Source organism: Tympanuchus pallidicinctus, unplaced genomic scaffold, assembly GCF_026119805.1.
Source record: "Tympanuchus pallidicinctus isolate F22 unplaced genomic scaffold, pur_lepc_1.0 scaffold20, whole genome shotgun sequence".
NCBI lineage: Eukaryota > Metazoa > Chordata > Aves > Galliformes > Phasianidae > Tympanuchus > Tympanuchus pallidicinctus.
The window spans coordinates 11,552,702-11,572,036 of NW_026294722.1; the positions used below are offsets into that span (position 1 = coordinate 11,552,702).

At 41.5% G+C, this 19,335-nt stretch overlaps 1 long non-coding RNA gene across 1 annotated transcript in view; it reads left to right on the forward strand.

The window, feature by feature from the left end:
- The window catches only part of LOC128081010 (uncharacterized), a 55,564-nt gene extending 37,456 nt beyond the window's left edge, over positions 1 to 18,108 (forward strand). The window contains exons 2-3 of the long non-coding RNA XR_008206947.1: positions 6,395 to 6,500; positions 17,252 to 18,108. This is a non-coding gene — a long non-coding RNA (uncharacterized LOC128081010). The remainder of the gene's footprint in view (positions 1 to 6,394; positions 6,501 to 17,251) is intronic.
- The last annotated feature ends 1,227 nt before the right edge of the window (positions 18,109 to 19,335 follow it).

Genomic DNA, 19,335 nt, shown 5'->3' on the forward strand with positions numbered 1-19,335 from the left:
TATGAGCATAACTGAACATGTTACAGGTTCTAGGTAATGCAGACCAGGAAATTAGGGAAGTTGTGATTTCTGAATGGCCCTACGTGGTCCAGTTCACTGCTGAATAGGGAAAACGAGTGGATTTATCCACCTTGACTTCTCCAAGCTGTAGAAAACATCCTCTCATGATGTTGATGGAAAATTGTTTTGCTGTGAATGGTAACGTTCACGGAAACAACCTCAAAGCTCTCTGTAGAGATGGGGAGAAGAGAGGCTGGAGTTCTCTGCGGAACATCTAATGAGGAAGCAGCAAGCTCACACTCTTGGAAAACTGGCATTTTCTGTGTTGTGTTAGTACAGCTATACTGTTACTTCCGCTCGTGGAGCCTGTGCACACCGTGAGTTGTGGAGAGGCCAAAGATTGTGTGTAGTGAGACATGACTGAGAAGCAGGCAACAATAATGGATTTATTCTGGCTTTGTTTTTTCAAAGCCAATACTGTTTTGATAAGATGTGAAATATATATTTCTTGAAAGGGGATGTTTGTGGTAGGGGAAGCTTTCTGAACAGTGGATGTATGAGATACACATTTGATTTCCTTCTCTGCTTCAGGGAAAGCAATGTTCTCTCTTAGATTTAACCCTAACCACTGCTTGAGGATAAGTACTCTGTATGTCCCCCACTGACACTGGGATTTTGTGCATAGGGAGTGCAAAACTCATTCTCTAAGATAAGCTTAGGACATTCATCTGGGAAGTGGGATACCTTGACTGCCATTCTTGTAATGTAGAATTTGTGTTAATGCAAGAACACACCTACAAGAAAGACTTAGGGCTTTCCTGCTGTAGCGTAGCAGCAGGGTACGGTCCTGAGTGGTGAGAGCTGTTCGCTCACGTTCCTTCAGTTGGACAGGCCAGATGTGTTTCTGATGAGCACCTTCACCTACAGGGCTTCTTGGGCAGAGGCTGGTGGCACCATCTGTTCTTCTTATACCATGTTTCTGAATGTAACCCTAAAAAATATTCTGTGCTAACTTGTCCTGAATTCATAAGTAGCTTTGGATCTTTTCCATTTTTTATTTTACTAAATGTGCCAAATGCAAACAGTAACTTAAATATAAGGTAAGATAGTCTCACGTTTAGAGTTAACTGTTGTGTAATGTAATGGGGAGTCACTTTGGAAAAAAAAAAAAAATTAGATCTTTTCTGTTACTGACACTGGAAATGCTACTAATGGGAAGAGCCAGTGTGTGTTCAGCTCAACACTGGCTGTTCAGCTGGTTCTGTGTTGCAGAAAGACTTGCCTTGCTTCAGAGCTGCTGATAAAAGCAGAGGAGTGCTATCTGTATCAAGATTTATGTTATGTGTGCCCAGGTGATAGCACTGCTGAGCAAAAGCCAGCTCTCAGGATAACCCTCTGGGGCTGAACGTACAACATGTTAAAGTTACCACTAGCTATTTTCATCCAGACAGCGTTTGTTTATTTGAACCATTCAGCAAATAAGAGCTTACAGTGAGAATCTGTGATTGCTTAAGGTTGGTTCATAAACTGAACTGGTTAGATTCATTAATTTATTTATTTTCATTATTGCTGACCGTGTGTTAATTTGGAGAGAGCACTAGTGAAGATGATTGAGTTGTTGAGCGATGTAAAAGTTCTCACGCAGTACAGTTAGTGTGTTCTGTTATATCTACATTTGGTGCAGGGAGAAAAGCAAACTGGAGCTTCAGAGCTGCTGTGTTAAAGTGAGTTGCTGTCTGTTTAAAGGAAAGTCTTGTTTTTGACATCAGATTGTTTGTTGAATTTCGAGCTTTTTCCTACAGCTAACATTTTTGATGACGTTTTTTCTCAGAGAGGTAGAATTTTTAATCCATCATGAGAGACAGATAATAGCCTGATTGAGTCAGTCAGAACAATGACATGACCCTAAGTCTCCACATTCTTGAAAAGTTCTCTGCCCACCAATTTATGCACTATTTTTGACTGTAGCTCTTCTCTTATGGAAAAAGTGCAGAATGTCTTCTGCACAATGTGCCCATAGTTTCTAGTATGTATTTTTCTTCTCCATTTTTTGCAGAACATGAAAATTGTTTGCAGCCCATCTTTAGTTTTTCCTTTTTTTTTTTTTTTTTTTTTTTTTTGTGAGAGAGAGAACCTTAACACTCATTGCTTGGAAGTGAAACTGAGAAGCAAAGATGTGGATGTTTTGCTATGGAGAAGGATGTGTGTAGGCTTTGTATGTTCGCTAGGTGAATGGCCACAAATTCTTATTTATTGTGATGTGTACAGAAGGTGCCAGAAGCCATAAATTGTGTGCTGGACACAGCTAGAGTAGCAGTACATGCCTTCCTCGTATTCCTCCATGATACGACTACTGGTTTTTGTTTGTTTGTTTGTTTGTTTTGTTAAAGAGGACTGTTTTGTTCACAGGGGAATTTCTGAAGCTTATTCACTGATATCTTTGCTCAAATTACCCCAGGTGTAAACATTTCAGTGACAGCCTGACTGGCACCACTGCACTATTTCACCTATTGCCCTCTGAATCAGTAAATAAGAAATTATGAGTCGCCTCAGCAAATCTGATCCATAAGCCTTGTAGTCCAATATCCTGCCTCCATCGGTAGCCAACTCACTTCAGAAGAAACCCTACATTAGGGTAGCTGTGGAATTGCATTTTGCACATGAGGTATTTTTATCTCGGGCAGTTAATGCTTGGCACGTGCCCAACATGTTTTTATCTTTTTGTTGTAACTTATTGTTTTGATTATCGATGCCAACGACTAATTCTTTTTGGACCTTTATAAATACTTATCTCGGTGTTATTTTATATGAGGCAATCAGCTCCATGGCCTGGTTGTGGGCTGCATAGGAAAAAGAATTTCGTTTTATTGGTTTTGAATTTGTTTTCATTCATCTTTACCTGATGTTCCTTTGTTTCTGCGTTAGAAGGGTAAAAAAGAACACATGCGCTCTGCTCTCCCTGCTCACTCTGCCTGATCTTCTCACTAAATCAAATCTTTTCACCAATGTCATATGGAAGTTTTCCCCTCGATCTAAGACCTTCTCGTGTCCATTCTTAGGCTGCTTATTTCCGCTACATCTGGTTTTGAAATGGAGCGAGGAGTGAACGTAGCCATCCAAGGAAGGGTGTGCCATCAATTTAGTGAGCGTTATTAATGTTGTTATTTGCAGATTGTTACAGAAATTTACGTATTTTCAAAACTGCTCTGAAGTCAGCGTGTTGGGAGCAGCATGAGAATTTCAAATACTGTGAAATTAATTGGAGGTATTTGTCAGCTCTGTCTGAGTGACCTCTGTTTGGATTGGCACCTTAGCTTGATATCACCAGGCTGCTTTTCCCTAAGGGTGACGCAGGGATGTACGATGGCAAAAATTAGTCAGAAATAAGGGCAGAGACAACAATAATTCTTTCTCTGCCTCTTAGACACAAAAAATCCCCGGGCTGGATCCTCAGCTCCGTGGTGGTGGCTGGCGGGGCGCCATGTTGTGCCACTGAGGGAATGGCCGTTCGTCTCAGCGCTCCTCGCTGGGCGGAGTTCCAGTCACAGCGCTGCCAGCGGTTCGGGCAGTGACAGAAACCTGGCTGCTCTTGGCCGGAGGGAATGTGGGATTTGTGAAACTTGAGGAGGGTTATGGCAAAAGTTGCCCTGAGATTGCTGATTCCATTCCTGCTTTTTGTTTTGTTTTAGTTGGCTTGCGAGGATTGTTTTCGCTCTTTGCCAGGTGCAGAGTTGAATGGCAGGCCACACTCTAAAGCTCTTTTTCACAAATCCACCCACGCTACAGATTTCTATGTTCATCACGTTCTGTGACATGTAGCTCTTGGAAAGATGCAACTTGGAAATAACATCTTTGAATCTGAGTGTGCTTGGACTAGTGAAAGATTTCCAACTGTCCAGAGAGGGCAGAAGGCTGTCGGAAGGTAATGAACAATCTTAAGTTCCTTTAGAGTAGGCCCGAACCCAGTACTGTGAATTTAGAAGATTCAGAGCAAAGTATCTGAAACCATGCTCATATTTAAAATAAAGGTGAGATGCGGTGCCAAATGAAGATGTCTTCTGGGATTTCAGTCAGAATTTGAGTTCCTCACAACTGCGTGTCTCGATCCTGGCATTCAGTCTGTGTGCTTGCCCTCATCTGGCTGCCTTTCCCTCCAGCCTTTCATATTTGTGATGGATCTGCTTCCAGTGATGTCTTTGTCTGCAGTCAGCAATCAAACCCAGCTCACAATATCCCGAGTGAGGTTCCTACCTGAGTTCATCAGAAACATGCACAGTGAACTGAAGTGCGAACTGTTGATTTTCTACCAAGAGATACCATGGTGATAAAGGAAACAGAAAAAAAAACCAACAAAAACAAACAATCAAACAAAAAGAAAATGTATAAAAAGAGCTGAAGATGTTCTGATTGGTTTAATAAAAGTCTGCCTTAACTGTCCAGAATTGGAATATGTCTCTGGGGCCCTATGGGACCTGATCTTCTCTTTCACACTTAATTTCACTGCATGGAATTCGTTGGCTTTGCAGCAACTTGCTTAGAATTTGCACTGATGGAGAAGAAAATGAGCAGTTATAAGAAATAAGAATAAATAAGGAATTGAAGGCAAAATTAAGAAAATAGGGGGTAAAAGAAAGAGTGATTGTTCAGAGGATTTCTTAGTGTTTGAAACAAGACCCATTCAGACTGCAGTGATCATAAATTACTATCACTTAGTTACTACTACCATTACTCAAGATGAGGAAAATCAGCAGACATATACTGGAAACTGGATTGAATCCAGTGTGTTCTTATATTTAAAAAAAAAATAAAAAATGCAGTAACCACAATTTACATGAGGCATGGTCCTCCATAGGTTATTTTGGCGCAGATACTAATGCTGCCCTTACTTCTGTTTTATCTTCATGGTGACTGTCTCCAAACAACAGAAGAGACAGGCAGGGGAGGCTATGCTTCATTCAGCGGTGTTTATTTGTGGCATTAACCATATATCTTAAACTGTTAAGATTGTTCTGTTTCAGCCTTTCTTATAATCTACTAAAAAATCGCCTAGTAGGAGTCTTTTAATGTTACCCTTTTGACTGGAGCTCTCTGATTTTGATTATGCTTTGCACTGAGGGTGAAATTTGGGTTAAAGATAATTGTAAATATGGTATTGATATTAAATGATGTTTTCCCAACATTGCAATAATGCTTGTTTTGTTTGCTAGAGAGTTTATTACTTTTTGATCAATAGCATGTGAGATTTGTGAGGGAAATTAGCATAGTGAATAACAATTAGGAGAAAAATCAATGGCATTCAGACAAATAAGTGACTTGAAAAAGTCCCATAGGCACACATACGCTCACACAGATTCTTTAAAGTGTAATACATCTCATTTTGAATTCCAGAAGAGGAGAGAGCTATTTGGACCAGAACTGAAACTGATGGCAGTATAATTGAACTACTGTGGGACTGGTTGTTGCTATTTATTGTTTCTAATGGCTTGAATGTATGACTGTTTCATTCACTGGCTCTGCGAACTTTCTCTGACTTCTGTCATGTTTTTTCTCTGTTCTCTACTGGCCTTCTTTCTTGTGTCTCTTAATATACTTAGAGGACAATGCCGTGGTTACCCACACTGTATTTCTTTGTGTTGCCTAATGCTTGCTTTTCTCCTATAGAGAGTAGGTTCTGCGTCCCTTGCAAGAAGTAGGAGGGCTTCAGATGAGATAGGAATGAAAAAGTTCAAGATAAACAGATGGAACTTATTCTTTAGAAAAGATTTAAGCTATGCAACTCTTTGCCGCAGCATGGAAAGCTTATAGATTATTTGATGGAAGAAAAATCCATCTAGGTCAGTTAAATTCAGTAAAATCTTTCTGGCTTAGGAAGCCCTGGTACCGGAGGTAGGATCTCAGAAAGTATTTCAGTTCTCTAGATATGTGCATTCAAGCTACATGTGTCCAAGTGCACCCTTCTCTTGCAATCCTGCTTAGGAATCGATGTTCAGAATAATGACTCTGCTTTCCTCTGAATTGAGCTGGTTAATAACTATTGCTGGGGAAATCAATCAGATCCATGATATCTTATTACTTACGCTAATTTAATCACAAGAAATGGGTCACTGCTTCAGTTCAGAGGGCAAAATGAGTGTGAGTGGATGTGAGATGGTATAGAAGTGGAAGCAGAGGAAGGGAGACTTCATTATGTCACATAAGGAATAGAAATGGAGAGGGCACTCCCAAGGCTGTAGGGTAGATGATACAGAGAAAAAGCACACCCATTCTCTATAGCTTCTGGTAATCTGTAGATTATCAACCTGTTTATAATGTTGTTTTCATATTCCAAAGAATCTGCTAGGAGATAAAGAGAGCTTTTCATTTTTTCATCTCTGTTTTGTCTCTCTCTGCCCAGGTTAAAAGAAGGTAGTCATCAAGAGAAGCAAGCAAAACAGAAAGGTGTGTGACTTCTATCAGAAAACTCGGAGCCCATTTCAAGTTACTGCATCCTCAAGAGAAAGGTAAATGCAAAGGAACTGCTCATGTGTTCAGTGTGTAAAATTCAACAAGAAGGAAATGGCATCTAAGCAAGTTTAATGTACAACATGTGCAAATTCAGCCTTGCAAAGGTTGTCAGAACATTTTCAAGCTGTTGTCCAAATTCTGCTTGCTTTCCTGTGTACATAATTATGTTAGGTAAAACCCTTCTTACACCCTCTTGTTTGTAGTGAGGAGTTTTTGTCAGTTTTTGTCAGTCACTAGAGAAAGCAGATAAATAGACATTTCTACACATTGAATTGTATTCTACTGTAAATATTTCCTGAAAAGATCTCTCGGAAGAAAATTGGAAGCGTGTTTTCTAGTTGTTGAGTTCCAGAAGCTAAACAAATGCCAAATATACTAACTGTAGCTATTGTAGAAAGTCATATGTCTTGCATGATTTAGGCATTTTTGATTAGGTACTTCTTTTACGCATCTTGAGTTCTTGCCACGTAGAGAGCTGTTGATTTTACTCATCCTGTTGGTTTTGTATGGTTTCCCCTCCAGTACAGAGGAACCAAGAGCCTGGATAAGACTATTTACAAACTCTGAAACCTAACAGCTTTCCTGCATTGAAACCTTTCCAATGTTCCAGTATATTTTAAAGAGGAGGAAAGGCAGTGAATGTGAAGTGTGTGGCAAAATGTTAAATAGAATATAGCTTTGTGGGGACAAAACCAGATGTGTTTTTAAAACGGGTCATGCTGAATCCTTTAAGGAATTACTTTCTCTGATCTAGTGAAATTGCTTTTAGAGTTGTTCCCATGCTAGAGGGAAGAAAAAAAAATTAAAAACTGACCCATCACATTAGAAGCACGTCAGGCTGTTACTAAATCCACCGTGCAAACAGCCCTGCTTTCCTGACAAATAGATCTTGAACACTATTAGAAAAATAGAAAACACTAGTGCTAATTGCTGCACTAACATTAGCTAATTCACTTTATTAACTAGGTAATGAACTGAAGCCATCATGGTCTGATTGAAATAAATAAATACATTAAAACTGTGAATTAAAGTAACTGCATTTTGATGGTTCTGGGTTATTCATATTACTTCAAAATGTTATTTTTAATCCATACGCTGCTGGGTGCATCTCCTTGTGCCCCAGGGATAGTAGCAATATGGTACTGGCCTCTATTTTTGTACCCCATTTACTTCACATTCACACTGCTTCCAGATGATTTTTTCCTAGCAAGATCTGGTAACTTTAAAAAACAATAATAAAAAAAGGATGAGGGAAACTTCAAATAACATTAAAATGAGCACCAAAGTCTAGGACTATTAGAGTTAGGCTTCTCTAAAGTGCCTTTGATGTACATTAAAAGATTTTCAGGAATAGTTGTGCTTATCCAAACTCAGCTTCTATTGACTTTGATGGGGATTCTACCACAATCTTAAGAACAAGCTGGCTGATGCAGAACTCTTTTAACATGTCTACCATGAGCTTATTTTTCATCAGATGCAGCATTTGATGCATTAATATGAAATACAAAGGTAAACTGCAGTCATGAAAGACTCCCTGATAAAGAACTGTGTTTTTTCCACCCAACACATTGTGCAGTCCTTCAGTGCTACTCTTGTGCATCTGCTCCGTCCTGTTGCTTGGGGATTCCATGTCAACTACAGGTTTGTTCTGCTCATTGTGTTGTGACAGGCAGCTGAAAAATATACTAACTTTGATCTTCTGGGGGGTCAAATTCTACAGTTGCTACAGAGATGCTTTTTCATCAGGAAGGGGGCGGGAAGTGGCCTCAGTGGTTGTAAATGGGAGGAGAGTGCTTTCAAGGCTCTTTGTGAAGCTGTATTCTGAACTACAGCTCAGAACTTTGTCTCTGTGGTCTCTTTTTCTCTTCTAACAGCAGCATATGGCTTTTCTTCATCCCCTTCTTATTCAGCTAGTGATCAGCTGGGCAGGTAACAGTCATAACTTCTGTTCTACACTCTTCTGTTTTCATCCAAAAGTGCTGTTCTGCTTACAGCAGGATATGCAAGCACTTGTAATCTCATCTTATTTTCGCTGGCATAGTTTGAAAGCTAAAGAAATTTTAACTGTTCGGGTTTACAGCCATTTAACAGAGATGTAACTTACTCCTCTACAAAAGTAAGTGACTGCTGGTTTTAGCCAGTAGTTATTTGTAGCCTCCTGCTTCTGTGGAAGGAAGAGTTGCAGGGCACAAGTCAGGATCCCTGCAGCACCTGGGGATGCTGTGCTGTACTTGGAAGATGAAAGAATAAGTTTCCACACTGCACAAATGGATTAATCCTGGTTTTAATTCCTCCTTTTCTCTTTTGGCTGAAAATGAGGGCGGTTATATGTTTGCCAATTTGCAGATAGCACTAAAAGAGAATAGCCCAGTGCTCAAAAATGATCTGTAAAAAAGTAGGATCCTGGAAAAAGTACATTACTTCTGTGTGAAACAAAAACATAAAACTGCACCCCTGGGAAGGCCTTACTCTATAACCTACTACACTCCTGAGATATTCCAGTGCCTCTATTAAGTTTATTAACGAGGGCTGTGAGATCTTAACAGGAATGCTGGCACTGCCATTCTGCTCTGTTGCTTTACAGTTAGGGGGAAAGATTAATAATATAGATGATGAATTGTAGGGCAGGAGTCTGTGGAAGTTTGAGAGCAGAGAACAGTTTCTTTTTTTTTTTTTTAATACATTCTAATTAATTCTGTATCACCTGTTATATAGCAGACTCCTGATATCTGCAGTGTCAGAAATCAGGGCCTGATCCCACTTCCCACTGAAATCGATGTGAGTATTGTCATTGATGGAGCAGCTAAGCAAGTAACTTGCAAGAATTCATTTATTCAACAAATCTGGCTGCTGCTTCTGCTTATCTCTATTGATTGTACTCATGTCCAATCAGGTTTGCAGCATTAGCTGCATTACTTTACAATAACAGCGTAATTCACTTGGGGCATGTTCTTACCAAGTCCTAGAATCTAGACAAAGATTAACAAAAGGTGCATCCCATGCAAGTTTTTTCAGGGGCAGATGCCTTTTTAGGTAGCCATATGACTCAAGAAACTATGTTCTCTTTTTGCAGTTGCCACAATAAAAGCAGAATGGTGACTCGTGACATTATTGCTAGTGTGATACAAAGAAGATGCAGCAGTGTATATAAATTTTGGGCTTGGGAAACCTTATTTCAGATTCCAGTTCCTCCGACAAGCTTCTCTTCTGTCTGTCTGTCCTGTCAAATGGGCCCCAGACAGCCGTTCCTTACAGGCTGTGATGCTGGTGCACAGATTCACTGAGGCAGCAGTGCTGGTTGGCATTCTGGGTGTGGACTTGGGCAGACAGCCTGGGAAAAGGTGTGTCCTGCCCCACTGTGCGGCTGTCACCTCATGCCTCTGACCACCGAGAGGAGAACCAAGAACAGGGCTGAGGCTGCTGTGGGCAGCCCTGCTCCCTATGTGCGCCAGCCTGGTGAGATGCGTGCTTGGAAAAGGGGGAAGGAATGTGATTTTCCATTTTCTAAGCGGGTTTTGTACGCCAAACACTAAAAAAAGCAAATATTTAAACATCTTCAGTAAAACCTTTTCAAAAACATGGAGTTCTGACGTGGACCTATGTGGAACTGAGCGTGCCCAGCAAAGAGCCCAGTGCTGTTGCCTCTCCATGGGGACCAGGCTGTGTCCCACTTCTGTCACCTGATGGGGACACAACAGCAGGTTGGTTGTTTATGAATCACGAGCAGCTGGATGTGCTGCAAGGGCAGGAGATCTGTGAAATCAGTGCAGAGCATCCTTTGCTCTGCTGTGGAGGTGCTCTCCAGACCCTTGTGCGGATCCTTCTTGGAAGGAAGTGGTTTTAGAAGGAACATGTATGACTTTAATTCTGGTTTGTAAATAAACCATCAAAGGGAAACTTCTGCAGGAGGCAAGCTTTAGCCAAGCTTAGCTCAACACATCCTTTTGCTGCAGACTCTTGCCTTGATCATGGGTCTGAAATCCTTGATGACTATTGCTTGTTTTAATTTCCTTTCTATTTTGCTGATGTCCAGAAGCTTTTGTTTCCTGAATTCCTTCTCCATTTTCTATAACTTACGATCACAGACAGAGAGGGTGGCTTACTTATTAACCACTTGTAAACGTGGTGTAAATATTAATTCCAGGACATTTATTTTTCATGATGTCATTCAGATTTTCCTCTGTTTAGAGTTCATTTTATGCCCCAGCAACTTGTATGATGGATTGTAAGCATCATTCCTCTGCATCTTAGTGGAGAGAGTGATTGTGAACAGTTTGACATGTAAAGAAATCCAGAGTTCCTTCCAGGTGATGGCGTTTAGCTTCATAGCAGTAACTGATCTGGAGGAGTTACCTCTGGGTACATCAAATATTTGAGTTCCGAGGTGCAAATCTGTGTGAAGTGGTGAGAAAGCAAGTTGTGTGGGCATGCAGTGCAACCTGTGCCAACATCAAGTAGATATCAAACCATGGCTGTCTGGGTGATTCTTTTTTGGATTATCCACTGGCCCATCAGCAAGCAGAACAAGTCTGCCTACCTTAGCACCTTGCTGGAGGAAGAGAGGAGAAGCTGTTCCTGAGATAGCTAGAAGCTTTTTGTTCTCTCTATGAATTTCTCTACCTGGTTTCACTCTCCCTGGATGCCAACCTTCCCTTCCCTATAAGGCCATGTTTGATAAAAGTGTGCTTGACTGAGCAGCAGACCAGGAGGAATTCTTTGTTACTTTCCTGTGCTGTCTTGAGAGGTGTGTGTGTTAAAGTTATCAAACCTTTTACTTTTAATCCACAGCTCACTTTTGCTGATATTGTCATAATTCCTTCCCTTTCAACTATGTTCCCCTCCTCTTTTATCTGAAGAAAAGCAGAGCTAAGACATGATTTAGGACCAGTCAAACCTCTGTGGCTTCCTTTTGCGTAAAGAGCCTGAGTGCAAGATTCTGTGCAAACTTCTTTCTGTTTATGTATATGAACTCATTATGGAGGCCTCAGTCCTGCAAAGAGCTCTGTGTTTAAGCCAATGAAACACCAGAGTTCTGTAGAGGGCAGAGCTCATAACATAAATATGGCTTACAGCCTTGCCTGAAAGCCATATTGCTTTAAACATGCTGTCATATGGCAAGTCCTGAGTCCTCTGCAGGTACAGTTATAGGAGGCTGCTTTCTAAAGATGTGTTCAGTTCTGCATTCATACTGGCGTAATAATATTCTATATAATAACATAATCTTCATACAAGTATAAATCTGTCTTCACTGTGATTTTTATCAGTATAATTTCACTGGTTAAAAAAAAAAAGAAGAAATAAAACACCACAAAACTAAATGCAGTATCCATCCTTAGCCTTGGATGTGGTGCAAGGGGACATGAGTTAGCTTGATTTAAGGAAGGCTGGTTAGGTTGTGGTTGGACTTGATGCTCTTTAATGTCTTTTCAACCTGAGCAATTCTATGATTCTATGATTCTTTGTTTTTACCAGTAAGGTCTAAATATACGTAGATGAGACTGAACACCAACAGTGCTTCACAGTTAATTCCCAAGTTACATTTTGGTGTAGTAAAAGCAGTTGTTCAATAGGATTTATAAACAATAGTAAGTTTGGTTGCCTTCTGGTTCCTGCAGTCACTTCTCCATTATCAGCAGAAAAATGAATGAGAAGCATTGTGCAACGGGAGCAGGGCATCTCTGCTGCAGGCTGCCACCCTGTGCCATGTCTCCTGATGGCACAGGAGGAAGCAGTTGACAGCTCCACTTTCTGCCTTGTGCTCTTGCAGAAGCTTGTTAGATAAGCAGTAACTGGCTGAACTGACAAAGAATAGTAATCAGTAATTAATAATTATAGTTTAATTGCAGTCACAAGTAGGTAACTGGTGATGGGATAGGTAAATATTTATTCCTCAAGTTGTTATGTAGTGCTTTTTTTTTTTTTTTTTTTTTCAGTTTGCAAGGACTGTTGCAGATACATCTTTTCAGAAGTGACCTAGGAATGCAGTGTGTGAGCAGAAAGACAGATGTGTCTGGAGAGATCTCTGGGCAGAGGGCTTTGGGTGAGGCTGATGGAGGAAGGCTGGGCTCAGCTCTAGCACAGAGCTGGAAATGTGCAGAAACTGAATCCCCACCAAATCTAGGCCTGTCTTCAGAAAGCTCACTGAAATTCATAATAAGAATATACACTGGGAGGAAAACGTACTTCTCTCCTCTTTATTCTCCCTTCTTTTTCTAACTTCTCTCTCCACTCTCCCCAGATAGTTTCATTTTGTGGGTTTTATTCAAGAAGAACTGAGCAGATTAGATGAATTCTGCTGGGGAGGATTGCTGGTTTGGTGTGCGATTGCTAGTTCAGTGTGCCAATTATGAGCACATTTACAGTATGAAGAGAAGAGAGAGAGCTGGTAGACTGGAAGACCAGAACTGCTTTCAGATCAATAGATGAGCTGACATTGAGGCTAGAGGACTGATAGAAGCAGTGGAAAGGATAGACATATTTGGCAGGTTTCTGAAGGCGTTCAGTAGCAACACAGAGATGGAGCTGATAAATCAATAGCTCTTTGGGGAGATTAGATTGATATTTTAAATGTATATGGAACTGTCCTAGCCAGGAAGACTGAACAAGCACTGAAAGAACAGATAAGCAGAGAAACATTAATTAATATTTCTGTATTGTTTTTGTGTGTATTTTTTTTAAGGAACTATATGCAGTTTGAAGCTGCTTTCTTTTTACAGCTGGGAGGCTGGATCGGATGGAAGCCTGATTGCATTATTACTCTGGAATTCCTCAGGCTGGTGTGGGTTAAGTTAGCATTAATGAATAAATTATTGTTATAATGAAAAAGCATTTAACACAGAGCTGTTGGTTGGCAGCAGGACAGGACTGGGACAGCTCTGCAGTGCTGCCAGGGCTGGAGGGGAGGTCAGCCTGGGCTCACCATGTGTGTTATCTGTGTGCGGGTGTTTTGGAGAGGTTAAGGATGCAAAGGAAGGCATTATAGCAACTTTCAAACCGTGTGATCAACAAGACTTAGAATCTTAATTATGCTTTATTGCAAACAAGGGTGGTTTTGTCAGATTTCAATGGGAGCAAAGCTGTGCCCTTTGTGCTGGATTTGTCCTACTTTGGGCCAATCAGGCTCTTTTCTCATGCCACCAATTTTATTAGCTGTCATAAATTAGAGACAAAATGCTGTAAAGTGGTTTTAATCATTCTGGCATTCCTGGGGTGAGCTGCAACTTCTGCTCTGTGCTGCTCAGTGTTGGGTTCTCCCACAGTGCCCCTCCGTCTTCCCTAAAAACCTACCAAAAGTTCAACTTGGCAGGTTATTTTTGCATGTGATATTGTTGTGTTCACCAGATGTTGTGAAGCTAAATTAAAGGATATCGTGTACTAATGGAATTTCCTAGAAGTGTACAAGTGAATTATTATGGCTGGAAAACTTAGGCTATTTAATATATATTTCCACAGAGGCACGAGGGAAGGACTGCAATGAATAAAGTAAATGTATAATGATAAGGGAGATGAAGGATGTCCTTAGTTTGCCTTCCCTTAGTTTGAATTTGATGGAAATCGGATCAACCCAAAGATAGCTCAGCTACTTTTGACTGTCCCACTTGCCTTGGTTTGTCTGGTGCTGCTTCATTGGACTCACTGGACTCCCCTGTCTAACAAGGACTTGTTATGTGCTGACATATTTTTAGAATAATTTTATTTAAAGAAAAAAAAAAATGATTGCTAAGAGAAAACCAGTTCCATGACAGCAGGGTTAGAGTGATCTTGTCTTTAGCAGCAAATACTACTTTATTATATTTGCATGTAAATAGATGCCAGATAAGTGTTTCAGATGAAGAGAGCGTTTCAAAGTCATTTGCTTTCTGGAAAACAGAATAGCTCAGCAGGACTTGGAAGGCTCTGAACTTGAGATGCATTATGTTCAATGTTGATAAAATTGATCTTTGCAAGTTTATAACCCCTCAGAGTTACCCTGGAACATGGCTGCCTTCTGCAATGCCTCTTGCTGATTGCTGTTAAATTGCAGTATGGTGTAATTAAGAGGAATGGGGGAATGAGTGCTTATAGGGCTGACACAATGGATTTCTTCACTCAGGAAATCAGTGCATTAGTAAAGAAACTGGAATATCAGTTTCTTTCTCCACTAGATATTTGTGGTTGGACACTTGATCTTCCTCCTTTTGACACGAATACTTGTTTCTCCTTACATATACCATGATTGCTGAAATCACGATCATGAACTAACATGAGACTGGGCTCAGGACCAGTTGATTACGTACCTGAATTATTCCCCAGGCACTCTCAAAAGCAGTGAGGCCAGCCAGGCTGTGCTGGCTCTGCTGTGCTGGGTTATGGACCTTCCCCTGCAGCTGGCAGAGGGTCTGGTCTGGTGCTCAAAGATCTGGGTGGACCTTTAAGTGTACCTGTAAACTAGATGACTGTCAGTGCTATGTAATGTGTGCCCCTTGGGCTCCCAATGGCTTGAGCAATCAGTATGACAGCCCACACCCAAAACAAAAGGCTCTGATAGGAAATGTTGGATTAGACCAGAGTGTTTTCAGGCCAGAATATTGGTATGTATAAAATAGTTATTTTCCTTGGTGATCTTGTCATCCCCAAGTGTGAAATATGAACCATCAACTGGCTTCAGTCTTCTCTCAAAAAATGCAAAAAGAATGTAAAAGTTATGGGCAAATGTGAACCTAATACAAAGAAGTTTGGAAGCAGACCTGCTCGGATTAGGAAATCAAAAGCAAGCAAAGAGACAGAAGAGCAACGTGACACCCAGCACCAAAACAGAAACTCCTAAACACCATGAAACATAAGTAAGCCTGGGGATAAAACACTGCAGTGCCTTAAACAAAGTGTTTTGCATTGCTCCAGGGCAGAGTTGAAGTCGAGATACTTTAAATGTATGTCCAACCATAATTCGTCTGGATTTCTTTTTAGCCGTTTAATTTTCATAAGACTGATTTTTAAATGACTTCAGTATGTCAGTCATTATCCAATTTTAACTCTAATTTCATTTCAGTTTAACTTTTCAGTAGGAATATGTGTGTGTACCTGTAGCATGTATGCACATGCTTGAGCAAGTTGTGTGCACGCGAGGACATGCGGTGTGACCTCAAACCTGGGGGCTGTTCTTGCTGTTCTTGCTACTCCTCCTGCTGTGCCACTTTGCAAACATCCTTGCCTTCTGCATGCCCTCTTGTGCTTCTCTCTTGTGGTGGCCATAGCTTTGGGAAAGGCTTGCCATGCTTTGCTATTCATGCATTAATGCTGGGGTAGTTGGTTGATGGAGCTGGTGACTTTTGGCACTGCCCAACACAGAGTGTGGGGGGGGAACTTTAGGGAGCTTTCAGCTGCAGGCTTCTGTTAATAATTAGCAAATAATCCTATTTGTGAGCATCTGCATTGGCTTCAACTGATGCTGACAAGGCTAAATACATTCCTTGTGTAGTGCTCTTCTGGGCTGTGTGTTTGACCTTTCAATATGTAAAGGGAGCTGATAAGCAGGAGGGAGAGCAACTTTTTACATGGTCTTATAGTGAAAGGACAAGTGAGAATGGCTTTAAACAAAGAGAGTTGAATTTATGTCTGATTTAAGGAAGAAATTCTTTACTCAGAGGCCCTGGCACTGCTGCCCAGAGCTGTGGGTGCCCCATCCCTGGAAGTGCCCAAGGCCGTGGATGGGACCTGGGCAGCCTGAGCTGGGGATCAACCAGCACACGGCAGGGCTTGGAACTGTTTTTGCCTTAAGGTCCCTTCCAACCCAACCATTCTGCGATTCTTTGATCTCTTCTGCAGTTTAGCCTCTGATGGCCACATACTGGGTGTCCCAAACCTGGATATCTCATCCTCCTCTTGTTCTGCTGCCCACCAGTGTGCTGTAGAGCAGCCCCATGGGTTTCATCGCTTTTCCTAACAGTGGCAGGAGACTGTCTGCTGGCTTCTCAGCACTTCAGTTTTCCTGATGTCTGAGGCAGTAGATGGACACTTCTGTCATAATTGTGCATTAATTGGAAAGCACACTTCTTGCCCTGCAGTCCATGTGGCTATCGATGTCAGCTCACCGTGCTGCTGTTCCCCAGGGGCACTGCAGCCATGGGGAAGCAGAGCTGCTTCGAGAGCTCAGCAGCTGTGCCCTGTCTGCCTGTTGAAAAGCAATCTCCCTTAACAATGAGCTAAAAAATGCACGCTACTGTAGAGACATCACAGGCTTACCCTCACTGAGCAGCGTGTTTGTGTATCTTGTGGCTGCCACATACAGGACCTTAGCCATCCATCAATATCATCACTTTAAGAGGAGGAAAAAAACAGCAGAGACATGTTCCAAATGGTTTCACACTAAAAGGAAGCGTCAGACTTTGTGTTTGGCATGGTGTGCTGGAAGTTCCCATGCTGGGCAGCACCTCTCCCCATGGATGGGCAGGACAAGTTGCCTTTGGGACATAATGCCTTTGATTAAATTTGGCAATTCTGAAGCTCCTGCTGGCCCCAAGGCAGCTTGGTGACATGTGACTGCGTGTGACAACACAAATGTAGAAGCCTGTCATTCAGCCTCCAGCCTGTGCTAGTGTCAGTGCAAGCCTTGCCAAAATTAGTTCTCCCAGCAACACTTACAATAAAATACTCTCTCGTCCTGCAACCTTTGTATTAATTAAATGAAAATGGATCAAGCAAAATCAAGGGTTTTCTTTTGTTGATTAAACCGTGATTTATTTAGCAAATGTCCTCCACCTGTTTACAGAAAATGCTGGCTTCTGACTCGTACCTACGTGGACCAACTGCAACCACAGGCTGTGCCGGTGCTCCTGAAACCAGACCGAGTTCTGTGCCGTGCTGCTGCATCTCCTCCCACACCTGCCATCCTCTGGGCAGTGCTGAAGCAGGGTGAGCTGCAGAGAAGAGTCTTATTGAAAATATAAAATAAATATCTAATAATAGGGCAATTTAATTGAGCAATTCCAAATGGCTGAAGCAGATTTATATCAGCACATTGATTAGTTGCTGGAGACATGCAGAATCCTGATGGGCCCTGGCCAGAGGAGCTCTCTGCTTGATGTAAAACTCCTCTTGAGTTTTACACAGATTCCTTTTAGTGCTCACATTTCCTCTCAAAGAAAATATTCAGGTATCAAAAGTCTGAGGGCCATGGCCTATCCGGAATCTATATAGTATTTGAGATCTATCTAGGAAATTCTGTTTTAAGGAGGGCACAGAAAAAAGGAGCACAAGCAGAGGTGAGAGAGAGTGAAACTGCACTTCCCTCTTTCGATTTTCCTTGTGATGTCCAGATTCTAAGAAGACAAAGGTTATCAGGCTAAACCTAAATAGTAACAAGAGATGAAAAGTGTGAATCTCAGTGCAGATCTTTTAGAGCCCTCAGTTTTCTCTTTATAGGGATGTACTGGTGTGGAAACAGTAAGAATAGCAATAGATGACTACAGGTTGTTATTTGCAAAGATTGGGGCATACATTTGGAAAAGATACGGTTTTAGTAGTCAGAATAATTATGGGATCTGCAGGTAAAGGCCACTGTACTGAAATTATTTCCAGTCAAGACTGAAAACTGAAAGAAGAAAATGCAGGGCAGCCCTCAGATACCAGGAAGAAAATCGGGCTCCTAATGCATGGAATTCTTGTTTGCAGCACACATTGATCTCTAAATATTACTTCTTTGTTTCAGCTGCTCATACAGAGAATCTAGCTGAAGCTTTGCAAAGCCCTTCCTGTGCGACAGTGTTGAACCCAGTCTCATACTAAATCAGAGTTCTTACGGGTATTTTGATCTTATAGGAGCAAATGAATTGCCTGATGTGAAACAGGAAAATAAACAAGTTTTCAGACTTTTATCAACACTTTGATCAACACCTAAACCCACTTTGAAGCATATATATCTTGCTCATCTCAAGGAGACCAGAGCTAGAATAAAACCAAAGGAGTTGCACAGAAATCTTGAAGGATTGGGTAATGCAAAGTTTGGGAATGCAGAACTGCAGATTATCTTGGAATAGCCTTTGCTGATGTAATCATATGTGCATATTGAAGGGTGCAGACAAAGCTGTTGCTTTTCCTCTTTATTAAAGCCATAGGCTGTATTTTTCAAGCTTTTGAAGCTCTTTTTCAGCCTGGATTTGAGTGCAGGCACCTGAACTTCCTGTGAGTTCAGACATGCGGGGATGGGTGCTGGCTTAAATCACATGGCAGGAATGGCTGTCTGCTTCCCTAGGCTTTCTGGTAGCTTTGGGCTTCAGCTCTGGGCTGCAGCTGAATAAGTACTTCCAAGCTGTGTCTTTTGAGCATCACCACTCCTGCTGTGTGGTACCACTGCACTTCCCTCCCCACCCAGCTGCTCAGCAGATCATGGTTCAGCTGCAGCTGACATATGGGGTGATAGAGCAGGAAAAAGATCGTAGTGTGCTCTGCGCATTCATGGGATGGTGCTACCACTGCAGGGAACGGTGGTCTCCAGATGTCACAGGCAGCTTTGAAAATCCCAACTTCTGAGATGCTGGAATTTGGATCACAATATATTTTTCAAGGCCCCCTCTTTCCCTGACCCATGCTTAGCGTGTTGGAATCTTGAACTAAGCTGTATGCAGCGGCTCATCCTTCTGTGTATGGGATCCTTCTGTGACCTAATGTCGTGGGTGCCTTGGTCCCCATGGTGTCACCTGGGATAAGAAACAATTGCAGAAAGTAGCAGGAACTTTCTAATGTAATGGCTTTGATTTGGGATTGTAGTTATCTTGTTTTTTGTCTTTGTCATCAGTACCACTAGAATTTCAGATTCTCTCACTCAGCTGTTGGATAAAACTTCGAAAAGAAAGG